Source organism: Lissotriton helveticus, chromosome 1_1 (genome assembly GCF_964261635.1).
Source record: "Lissotriton helveticus chromosome 1_1, aLisHel1.1, whole genome shotgun sequence".
NCBI classification, from domain to species: Eukaryota; Metazoa; Chordata; class Amphibia; order Caudata; family Salamandridae; genus Lissotriton; species Lissotriton helveticus.
Genome location: NC_136057.1, coordinates 58,001,375 through 58,014,428, shown reverse-complemented (window position 1 = coordinate 58,014,428; position 13,054 = coordinate 58,001,375).

The window sequence follows — 13,054 nt, the reverse complement described above, 5'->3', positions numbered from 1 at the left end:
AGGAAGACGACGGCGACTGGGGGCCCTTTAAGAGAACAGGTAGCTGGATGGAGGAGGAGTCGACACACCTGTATAAGGGCGGAGCGGCGGATCAGCCGGGGTGTTTCTACACCGGAGGAGCGGACAGTGTGGCAGAGTGCGGAGAGGCGGGAAGCAGCGAGGAGAACTGGAGGAGTGGAGAAAGGCGAGGAGGGGAAGAGAGCCCAGCAGACGTCGGGAGGAGCGAGAGCCGGAGAAGAGGACCCGAGGAGGCTTCACACGACTCAACTGAGAACGCCAGACAACCCAGAAGCGGAGCCGCCCAACAAGCTGAGCCCGGAGGCCAACACCACGCACCGCCCAGCCGTACGCCAGGAGGGGTACGGCTCCTCGAGGTACGTGATCGCTTCCTGGGGTGGTGGCGGAAGGGACGAGGGTATCCCTGAGAAACAGAGCCTTGTACCTAGCGGGGGAAACGCCCAATAGCTGTAAATAGTCACGAGCACACTCACCTTAACTTCGAGCACTGTGTGGATCCCTCACTTCCCCGTTCCCGGATTAGTGCAAGAGCAGAGGTGCTTAAGCAGAACGCAATCCTTACTTGTCCTCTCTTTCTTCCTGCATGTACCCTGGCTACGGCGAGAGCGCTCAGAACGGAGCCTCCGGAGCCCAGCAGAAGGCGGAGCCCCAGCCGGACCGAAGGAGAAGTTGTGAGACGGAAGACGAGGAGAGAGAGAAGCCGGTCCCCACGTCGAGGAGTCACACGTAAAACCTGTACCGACTCTCTGTTAGACAAAATAAACCTTGCAACCACTAAGACCCGCTTATTGCCTCTTCCTGTCCCCACGGTTACAGTGGTGGAGAATGCGGGCATAACCTCCATCTGTACCACAAAGATGGAAGCTGTCATACAAGCCCTCGTGCAGGGACAGGAATCCCTGGAAAGGCTAGCAGAGCAGCAGCTACGTGCGGCAGAGGCAGACAGAGAAGTTATGAAAGCCGCCGTAATGGCCCGGGCTATGGATCCCCCTGCCTCCGCCAGTCCTGTGGTATCGGGAGGACCGCCGCACGGCTTGGGCGGAGTCTCCCTACAGAAATATCAACCGGGAGAGGACCCCGACGCCTTCCTCCTAAACTTCGAGCGGGCCGCTCGAGCATGTGGGTGGCCCGGTGCCAAATGGCCGTTCTTTTTGGCCCCTTTGTTAGTGGGAGAGGCGCAAGCAGCCTATCAAGTGGCTAACCCTAGGGGAGACACCCCCTACTCCGAGATAAAGAAAATAATCCTGGATCATCTCGGTCTCGACAAAGAGGCCTACAGGCTGAGATTCAGAAAAGAGAGGGGAGTCCCGGGAGAAACGCCCAAAACCCTCTTCGTCAGGCTGAAGATGGCCGCAGACAAGTGGCTGAAGCCACACGAGAGTTCCAAGGAGGAGATCATGGACCGTATATACCTAGAGCAATTCCTGGAAGCTCTACCTTTCTCTACCCAGAGGTGGTTGAGGCAACACCACGATCTCACCACCAACCAAGCAGTAGAAATGGCCAACACATTCTCAAGAGTTCAACAGAGACCAACCGGTGGCCCCGAAATGGAAAGACAGAAAATCCCACCCCGACCAGAGAGACGGCCGGTGAAACCCGTCGACCCTCCAAAGACACGTCCCTGGAGAAATGAACCACTGCCACACTCAGGACCGCAGTGCTTCGACTGCGGAACCTGGGGACACATAGCGAGACACTGTCCACGTCGAAAGCAGGAGGAGGAACCAATGGAGGTCGGGTACCTGCCCCGTACCGTGATGTATTCGGCCGAGATGGGACGTGCATATCGAGTGAGTATGACCATCAACGGCAACCCCGTGAAAGCCCTGCTGGATTCAGGGTGCCGCCAATCCGTAGTACAGTCACACCATGTGAAGGCACCTCAAGTAATCCCCCATGAAAGAGTGTACATTAGATGCGTACATGGGGATGTCAAGCCATACCCCGTGGCCGTGATACAGCTGGTCCCCCGGACTGGGATTCCGTACCACATCAGAGTCGGAGTATTGTCGTCCCTGCCTGAGGACCTGATCATAGGCACAGACAATCCGAGCTTCCTGGATATGTTCAAACAGTCAATAGAACCCAGTGACAAGAAACCTAAACACCCCTTGAATCCGAATACCATGGATTCCTTGGTTTCACCGGAACCATGGATCTTGGATCGGAGCTTCCAGTTCGCACAGGCGAACGACGCCTCATTGTTCAATGCCTGGGAAAAAGCACACATAGAGCAGGAAAACAGGACACCCGAGTACCCTCGATTTTACATCAAAAATGATTTGTTGTATCGACAAGGGAGCGAAACCGACCCCGAACAGTTACTAGTGCCAGGCCCCTTCCGTGAACAAGTGCTGTTCTATTCGCACTCCCACTTAGTGGCCGGACACACAGGAGCTGAAAAGACAACACAAAACCTGCTGAAATGCTTCTACTGGCCGGGGATTTACAAAGACGTCATGCTTTACTGCCAAAAATGCGACGTGTGCCAGAAACGAAACATGTCCAGACCCCCGGCCGTTCCGTTACAACCCCTTCCGATCATAGGGGTCCCTTTTGAACGGGTAGGGATGGATCTGATCGGCCCGCTACCGAAAACAAAGAAAGGACACCAATATGTGTTGGTGGTCGTAGACTATGCCACCCGCTTCCCTGAGGCCTTCCCTCTTTCCTCCGCTACCACCAAGAACGTGGCCGATAAGATGCTGGAGCTGTTCTCCCGAGTAGGGTTCCCAAAAGAAATCCTAACGGATCAGGGAACCCCTTTCGTGTCCCGCCTGATGAAAGAGGTATGTGCTCTCTTACATATCCACAAAATCCGCACGGCAGTCTACCACCCCCAGACGGATGGCCTGGTTGAACGGTACAACCGAACCCTAAAGACAACCATCAGGAAGATGCTGGAGGTCAACAGCAACGAATGGGACCAGGTGCTCCCCCTGGCCCTGTACGTCATAAGGGGACAGAAACAGAGTAGCCTGGGGTTTTCCTCGTTCGAACTGCTCTACGGGAGACAACCCCGGTCATTACTTGACATGACTAAAGAGGCCTGGGAACAAGAAACCCCGGAGGAAGTGGCCAAAACCCTAGAGTACGCTAGGAATCTACGTTCTAAACTAGGTAAACTACGGGATCTGGCATTCGCCAATCTGGAAAAAAAACAAACAAAACAGAAGAAGGCATACGACAAAGGGAAGAAGTGGAGGCGCTTGACCATAGGAGACTGGGCCTTGGTGTTGCTACCCTCTTCGACCCAGAAGTTTAAGGCAGAGTGGGGAGGCCCGTACAAAGTCCTCGAAACGATAGGAAACACCAGCTACCGTCTACAGATTCGACCCCGCAAATCCCAAGTCTACCACATAAACATATTGAAAAAGTGGCTTGGGACCCCTCCTGCTGAGGTACAGGTGGTCAACACCATCAGACCAGAGCCTGTCTCAACCATTGACCGGCTGATTATCAATGAGGATCTCATGGCCACCGAGCGACAAGAGCTTCTCAATACCCTGGATAAACACGCAAAGGTGTTCTCCGACACCCCCGGAAGGACTACGCTGGCGGAACATTGTATACATACCGAGCCAGGGAAGAGCGTAAAAATCAAACCGTACAGGATACCCGAAGCTCGCAGGAAAGGAATCCGGCAGGAGGTGGAAGACATGCTCAAACTTGGGGTGATCAGACCATCCCACAGTGAATGGTCTAGTCCGATCGTTCTGATCCCCAAACCAGACGGATCACGACGCTTTTGTATGGACTTCCGTGCCCTAAACGAAATATCAACGTTCGATGCTTACCCAATTCCACGGATAGACGAGTTAATAGAAAGGTTAGGGGAAGCACAATACATTAGCACCATCGACCTGACCAAAGGCTATTGGCAGGTCCCCTTACGCGAGGAAGACCGACCAAAGACAGCGTTTACAACCGAAGAAGGAAGATACGAGTTTACAGTTCTCCCCTTTGGTTTACACGGTGCCCCGGCCACCTTCCAAAGACTGATGAACAACGTCCTGAAGGGGATTTCGAGTTTCACGTCGGCCTACTTGGACGATGTTGTGGTGTTCAGTCCGGACTGGCCCTCTCATCTACAACATCTGGACCAGGTACTGGAGACCCTATCAAGGGCAGGCCTGAAGATCAATGCCAAGAAGACCCGGATGGCATTTCAGAAAGTGAAATACCTTGGCTACGTCCTCGGACATGGCCTTATCGAACCCCAAACAGAGAAGGTACGCGCCATTGCGGAGACCCCGTTTCCCGAGACGAAAAAGGAGCTCAGAGCATTTCTTGGCCTGATAGGCTACTATCGGAGGTTCATTCCGAACTTTGCGCAGACAGCTGCCCCTCTGACGGATGCCCTACAGGCTTCAGTGAAACAGTCGACCCTTCGAACGCCCTCTCTGTAGATGTCTGACGCTTTCGCGTCCTTGAAACGTGCCATAACGTCAACGCCTATATTGGCTTCACCGGACTTTGCGAAACCCTTCGCGCTCCACACGGACGCCTCGGACTATGGGATAGGGGCCGTGCTCTCTCAAGAGAACGAGGCTGGAGTCGAACACCCCATCCTGTTCGTTAGCAGGAAGCTGTTTCCACGTGAACTCAAGTACCCCACGGTGGAGAAGGAATGTCTTGCCATTAAGTGGGCTGTGGACAAGCTGGCCTATTATTTGGAAGGTCGGACATTCACGCTGTTCACGGACCACGCCCCCCTTCTATGGATGGCATGGCACAAGTCCACCAACGCCAGAGTCATGCGTTGGTTCCTGTCCCTGCAGCCGTTCTCCTTTCGCATTTGTCACAAGAGAGGGGTGGACAACACGGGGGCGGACTACCTGTCCCGTCATCCGCTTCCCGAACGGAAGCGTCCTGGGGGGGAGGTGTGTAGCGGGGTCCGTCTGTCTTGCCCCGTAGCGGGGTCCTCGTTAACGTTGTCCGACCCCCCCTTTTCGCTCCTCAGCCTGAATACCACGTCGGAAGCCCCGGACCCGAGTTCTACTCGTGTGACGAGGAAGACGACGGCGACTGGGGGCCCTTTAAGAGAACAGGTAGCTGGATGGAGGAGGAGTCGACACACCTGTATAAGGGCGGAGCAGCGGATCAGCCGGTGTGTTTCTACACCGGAGGAGAGGACAGTGTGGCAGAGTGCGGAGAGGCGGGAAGCAGCGAGGAGAACTGGAGGAGTGGAGAAAGGCGAGGAGGGGAAGAGAGCCCAGCAGACGTCGGGAGGAGCGAGAGCCGGAGAAGAGGACCCGAGGAGGCTTCACACGACTCAACTGAGAACGCCAGACAACCCAGAAGCGGAGCCGCCCAACAAGCTGAGCCTGGAGGCCAACACCACGCACCGCCCAGCCATACGCCAGGAGGGGTACGGCTCCTCGAGGTACGTGATCGCTTCCTGGGGTGGTGGCGGAAGGGACGAGGGTATCCCTGAGAAACAGAGCCTTGTACCTAGCGGGGGAAACGCCCAATAGCTGTAAATAGTCACGAGCACACTCACCTTAACTTCGAGCACTGTGTGGATCCCTCACTTCCCCGTTCCCGGATTAGTGCAAGAGCAGAGGTGCTTAAGCAGAACGCAATCCTTACTTGTCCTCTCTTTCTTCCTGCATGTACCCTGGCTACGGCGAGAGCGCTCAGAACGGAGCCTCCGGAGCCCAGCAGAAGGCGGAGCCCCAGCCGGACCGAAGGAGAAGTTGTGAGACGGAAGACGAGGAGAGAGAGAAGCCGGTCCCCACGTCGAGGAGTCACACGTAAAACCTGTACCGACTCTCTGTTAGACAAAATAAACCTTGCAACCACTAAGACCCGCTTATTGCCTCTTCCTGTCCCCACGGTTACAGTCATTAAACAATGCCATTGAAATAACTAAACTTATTGAAGATTCTGAAAAGTTTGTGCAGGAGGGAAGAGGGAGTGTGAAGAGTGAGGTACACATTGTTGCAAAAGAGGGAGATAAAGTCAAGAACATTTTTCATCAGAAAATTTGGGTAAAACCAAACCCTACATGGCAGACTAAGTGGCAAAGACCTGAGGGGAGAACATTTTTTGATTCATGTTTTAGATGTAGTAATGGTTTTCACTTGGGAAATTCGAAAGTGTGTACTGCTTTAGAAAAAATTGTTCCATGTGTAACAAAAAAGGGTATGGAGATCAGCTCATCGGATGTTATACAAAGCCAGGAGTAATTGGAGTCACGTTTGGAAAACAGGGATTAGGAGGTAAACATTGTGTTAAACATTAATGACGAAAGGGCTGTTACAAAATGTCCTTCTTGCACTGCTAGCATTGATGGTACAAGCTCAAGTGGGTTGGTCCATTCTTGCGCCTGGTATAACATAATTGCACATAACATTGTCAAGGCGAAGTGGCCCAGTAAAATCTTGTTGCCTCCTGATGTTTCTTCAAGTGGTTATACGGGTCACAAGATTCAATTGATGGGGTCTTTTTGGGCAAAAATTGAATTTCATGGTCACAGAATTTGTGGGGAGGTTTTTATTGCAAGGGATGGTCAGTCTTTAATAGGGGGTCACACCAGAAGGAACTTGGCATCAAACTTGATCCAAGAGGAGATCCTCCTGTGTATGCTTTACAGATTTCTTCGGAAGTTACATGTAGAGGGAAATCTGGCGATGAGGCGGAATTCTTACAGAAATTGAAACCCAAGTTTCCTGAGCTTTTTGCCAATGAACTGGGAATGTATAAGTGGTTCACACATCGTATTAAGTTACAGGACAGAGCCATTACTGCACGCCATAGAGTAAGGAATGTTCCTTTGTCGTACAGATGTAAACTGAAGGAAATGTTACAAGACATGTATAAGGGGAAGATTATTGAGACTGGAATCCTCTCTGTGTGTTTCTGCGGTTATTTCAGTCAAATAAAACGAGGAACTTCAACTCTGCATTGACCTATGCAGCCTCAAAGATGCAAATTGGGCTGATGCTTATCCCCTTCCTAATCTACATGAAATGGTATCTACGCTGGCTGGGGCACAGGTGTTTTCGTTTCTTGAATTAGCCAGTGCATATAATCCGGTGTTATTGCGTGAGGAATGTAAAAACTTGACTGAGTTATCACCCCTGAGGGTTTGTTTCGGCTATGCAGCATGCCTTTTGGTTTAATAAGTGCTGCTTCAGTATTCCAAAGGTTAATGAAAGAAACCCTGAATGATCTTAATGGAGCCGTTGCTTTCCAGGATGATATATTGGTATTTGGGAAAGATGTAGAAAAACATGACCATAATATAGAGAATGTTTTGGCCGCTTTAACATCCAAGGAGTTGACTGTATATTCAGATAGATGTAGATTTGGGAAAAAAGAGGTAGAATAGTTAGGACACTGCCTCAGTGGAACTGGTATTACACCCAAAAAAGTAATATAGAAAACATTAGCAAGGCTCCAGAACGTACACGTAAGGAACAGTTGGTGGCTTTTCTGGTATTAACGGAGTTCTATGCAAAGTTTATCCCAAAGTATGGTGCTGTGGCGGATCCTCTTAGATGTTTACTACAAAAAAATGCTACATTTGAATGGACCAAGGTTATCTCTACTGTCTTTGACACTTTAAAAAACCTAATTGTGAATGTACCATGTTTAAAACCTTTTCCAATTGGGAAGCAGTGCAGTATAACGGTTGATGCCAGTAAATTAGGTCTTAGGTGGAGTGCTGATGCAAGAGGAACATGGACATGAATGGATTATGGCATATGCTTCTAAAGAGTTGCTGAGGCAGAGAAAAATGTCTCAGTGATTGAAAGAGAGCTATTAGCTTGTGTGTGGGGCGATGAACATTCTAGGTCCTTTTTGTGGGGTACAAGGTTCACTATTAAAACTGATCACAAACCTCGTGTGCACATGTTAGCACCGGGTGGCGGTCGTATCATGTCTGCTAGATTAGCCAGATTGGCTTCAAGGTTACAACATTTTTCATTACAAGATAGGATGCCTTCCTGGTAAAAACAATGAACACACTGACTGCATGCCCAGATTACCTTTACCTATCTAGTACCATGATAAAAAGTATGAGGCAGATGACTGTGATGTGACGTTCAGTTTTGAGAATATTAATTTACTTGGTTCTGATTTTCCAGTTGTGGAGGAGAACAGGTGGCATGAAGAAATGAGAAAAGACAGTTAACTTATCAAAATGAACCAATTTATTTTGTAGGGTTGGCCTAAGGGGAGGAGACTTGCCAATGAATTTATGAGGTTTTTTTAAGGTACGCGAGGAACTGGCAGTGAAAAATTATATTATTGTACGGGGTCATAGGTTTGTACCTCCTTTTAGTTTAAGGAGAGCTATAGTTGATATTGCTGATGAGGGGCATTTGGTATTTCAGCAACAAGTATAAGTATCAAAGTTACCATTTGGTGGCCAGGCATGGACTAATTTGTGGAGCATCAAGTGAGATGATGTGATAAAAGTACTAATAGTAACAAATCAGCCAAAGCCTTAATTTCTGATCTCAAACCTGCAGAGTTGCCCAAAGCAGCTTGGTGCAAGTTAGGGTTGGATATCATTGGCTCATTTTCTGTCTTACCTAGACAAGAGGCCTTTGGCATTGTTCTGATAGATTACTTCTCTAAATGGTCAGAGATCAAAATGGTGAAGGATGTTACTTCTGAAGTGGTCATAGAGGTTTTGGATGAGATATTCTGTGGAGAGGACATTCCCCAGGAACTTGTGACTGACACTGGGCCCCAGCTTGTAAGTCAACAGATGGAGAAGTATTTTCAAAATGTGGAGTGATTCATAAGAGAATTGAGGTCTCTCATCTATAAGCCAATGGCCAAGTGGAAAGGTTTAACATGTGGTTAAAGAAGCCATCCAATTGGCTGTAAAAGGTAGTTTGATCTGGAAGAATGCTTTGCAGTCTATGTTGTTGTCTTACAGAACCTCGCCTAAATCTGTTACTTTGGCAAGTCCTTTATGGGGACATAAACCTAGCATTAATTTGGTCCCATGGTGGCTAAGAGGCAAGAAATCATTGCATTGTGATCTGGCTGAAGTAGATTTGAAAGATATGCGTGAGAAAATTGAAGTGTATAAAATAAACATGACAGAGGATCTCAATGAAAGTATGGGGGGTGTGCCTGGGAAACAAGGTATGGACCTGGGTGACATGGTGCGTTTAAGGAAATGGGTGATAGTGGGTAAGGGATTTGCAAAATGGTCGGATCCTGTATGTGTGATTCAGGTCTTTAGGATCACAGTACATGTTGAGGGTGGTACTGTATGGAATGTCAGGAGACTCTGTTTATTTAGGAATTAAATCACATCATCTGAACTGTGCGTCAAATGTGTTTTTTTATGTACGAGGAAATTATGTTTTGGGAAATTCATGCTGAGATGCATCTTTTCAGGGTAATATTGTAGTGTCCAGGAGCTGTTCCAGGGATTTAGGATCAAGACGTCTTCCTGTTAAACTTAAAGATTAAGTACTTGCAAAAAAAAAAGTGTGAAGGGAGAAGATGTGTCTTATACACGAGCGCGGCAATCCTATGTTGTGCTTGTGCTCAGACGTGCACTACTTGCTGTGATTTAAGGTTGACACGAGCATGAACATCAGGAGACTCATGCATGTCATTCACGAAGTGAAGGACAGTGATGAAGACCTAGTCTTGGTATCCATTGACAAAGTTAAGGCATTTGACACAGTAAATTGGTGTTATCTCTAGGCAGTTCTTATAAGAATGGGGTTTCAACCCCGATTTCAGACATGGGTAAAGCTACTTTACACCGATCCTTCCGCCAGAATCAGGCTGGGGGGAATAATCTCTGCAACCTTTGAGGTACATAGAGTCACCAGAGAGGGGTACCCATTATTGCCTCTGCTATTTGCGCTGGCATTGGAACTGCTGGCCATCACACTTAGGAAGGAAATTAGTTGCTACGGGGTACACATTGGGGGAAAAGTGCATCTGATTTCTCTATATGCCGACAACACTTTATTTTACCTGATGGCGCAGACAATTTCACTGCCACACTTGTTGGAGCACTTTAAAACCTTCTGGGACGTCTCTGGATTGCGTATAAACATGGCCAAATCCTTGACCTTTCTGCTTGGTGCATTGTGTCATCGGGGCTCCTCCAAGCTTCCCCCAATGCTATTATGTTGGGAAACGGGCCTGTTCAGATACCTAGGTATCACAGTCACGCGCACCACTCAGACACAGAAGCAATGCAATATTGACCGCGTGACAGAGGTATTGGCCCAGTCAGCTTCCTTAACTAACGGTTTTCAACGATATGGAATCCCTTTCAACACCAACTCCTTTTAAAAACTTCTTTGCCTTAGAATACCAGACCCTTGAAGATTTGAAGAACGACAAAGGAATAATCATCAAGCCAGCTGACAAGGGGGGAGGCATAGTTATCCAAAATACACCGGATTATGACAATGTGTGTAAGAACCTCCTGAACAATAGGACCAATTACACTCCCTTGACAACAGGCCCTACACCAGAACTGAAGTCACGCATCCATAACTTAGATAAGGAAGCTGAAGAGAATGAATGGATTTCCAAACATGAGGCAGCATACCTCATGGCAGACGGTGTCACAATACCATACTTTTACACCCTGCCTAAGACCCACAAAAATATAAATCCACCTCCGGAAGACCCATTGTGTCGGGGATGGGTTCACTCCTCGAACCCCTCTCAACGTTCTGTGATTACTACCTAAAACCTCTAATACAGAACACCTCAACTTATCTAAAAGACACTAAAAATCTATTGCAGCTACTGGAACTGGTAACTGGTAACTTTTTAAGAAAATTCAATTACTCTTGTCACACTTGATAGAGAGCTTGTATACACGCATCCCTCAGGACGACACTCAGAGTCCTAGGGACAGCTTTGGACTCAATTGTGTGGGAATATACAACACCTAAAGTATTCATACTAGAATGTGCCACGATGGCCTTAAAAGAAAATTACTTTGAGTACCAAGGAAAGCTATATCTTCAGAGCACTGGGACGTCTATGGGCAGCACGTTTGCTAATAGCGTAGCCAGACTCTATGTCCATGATTTTGAGTCCAAGCACATTTTGCCCACTAATAACCCCTTCTCATCCTCCATAGGATTATGGAGGAGGTATATTGACGATATTTTCCTCATCTGGAAGGGGGACGAACCTTCTCTAGAACAATTCCTGATCTGGGTGAATACCTTAGACCCATACCTAAAATTCACCCACTGTTACAGCAAATAGGCTGTGGTATTCCTGGACGTGGTCATCACTGTAAGTGGCACTACACTAAACACAAGAACGCACTACAAGCCGACAGCAAAGAATAACTTACTCGAGTTCTCGAGTTTCCACCCGAGACCTCTGAGGGAGAACCTGCCCTACGGCCAGTATCTTAGGATACGGTGAAACTGTAGCGATACCAGGGACTACAAAACTCAAGCTAATGACCTCACCAAGAGATTGAAATCAAGAGGATACCCTACCAAAATCCTTGACAAAGGAAACAAACGTGCAAGGAATCCACTGACCTTGCCTCTGCAAGTGGCGATTGTGAAATGTAGTGCACACAAGAAGGTTACTGATGATGTTGGTCGTGGCAATACATTTGCTGACGCAGTCGCAAAAGAAACAGCAAGGGATGTGATGAGTCGAATATATGTTGCAGGCCCTGCAAGATGGGTTGGTGACGTTGGAATGTGTGAAGATACGATAGAGAGTGTGAAGTCTATTCAAGCTGAAGCTACAGAGAAAGAGTTGAGTGTGTGGAGAGAGAGTACGGGTAAATTGGATGCAAATGGTTGTTGGGTTGAATTGTCAGAGCATCAACGATGGTTGTTACCCGATGCGTATGTGCTTGCAGTGGTTATGATGTCGCAGGGAATGGCTCATATCAGTGTGAAAGGGATTTGTAAGTTGTTGGCTCCAGTATGGCAAAATGCTGGAATTCCTAAGTGTGCAGAGAATGTGGTCAAGAATTGCATGGTGTGTCTGAAATACAATCCTGGTAGGGGAACCCCAACTCCAGCTGGTCATTTTGTGCCTCCAACGTACCCGTTCGAGGTTTTGCAGCTAGATTTCATCCACATGGAAAGGTGCAACAATTTGAAATACGTACTCGTTGTTTGTGCCTTTTCAAGATGGGTAGATGCATATCCCCTGAAAGACAACACTGCCTTATCCACAGCTAAAGCCCTTGTCAAAGAATTTTTACCTAGATTTGGAATGCCGAGAATGGTCTGGAGTGATAATGGGAGTGAATTTGTGGGTCGAGTGATGAAGAAAGTATGTGAAGGGCTAGGCATCCAACAAAAATTCCATGCTGCAAATCACCCCCAATCAGCTGGACTAGTAGAATGCTACAATGGCACGCTAAAACTGAAATTGGCCAAGATTCAAGCGAGCTCTGGTCTTAAATGGCCTGACGCTCTGCCTTTAGCACTCCTATCAACAAGAATGACTGTGCATTCGCGAGTGGGACTTAGGGCCAGATGTAGGTGTCTAAATACCGGTCGGAAATGGCCGAAAATACCGATTTTCGTCCGTTTCCGACCGGTATTTGGACATTGGTATGTAGGGCTTTGAAAAACATACAGATTCGGTAATTTTACCGAATCGGTAATTTTACAGATTCGGTAAAATTACCGATCGGTAAAATTACGGAATCTGTATTTTCTTATGTAGGTAGCACTTTAAACAGTGCTACAGGGCCTTTAGAATTCGTTATTTACGATGGAATACTATTCCATGGTAAATAACGAATTCCAGTGTACATGCACATCTGTGCATGTACACCTGTGCCATGTGGCACACAGACATGCCCTAAGGGCATGTCTGTGTGTCACATGGCACACAAGCCAGGAACAGGGGTGCAACAGGGTGTCAAAGTGACACCCTGTCACCCTTGCAAATTCGGTAATTTTACCGATTCTGTAATTACAGAATCGGTATTTCCCATTGATTCCTATGGGCTTCAAAGCCCATAGGAATCAATGGGAAATACCGATTCGGTATTTACAGAATCGGTAAATACCGAATCTTAACGATTCGGTAT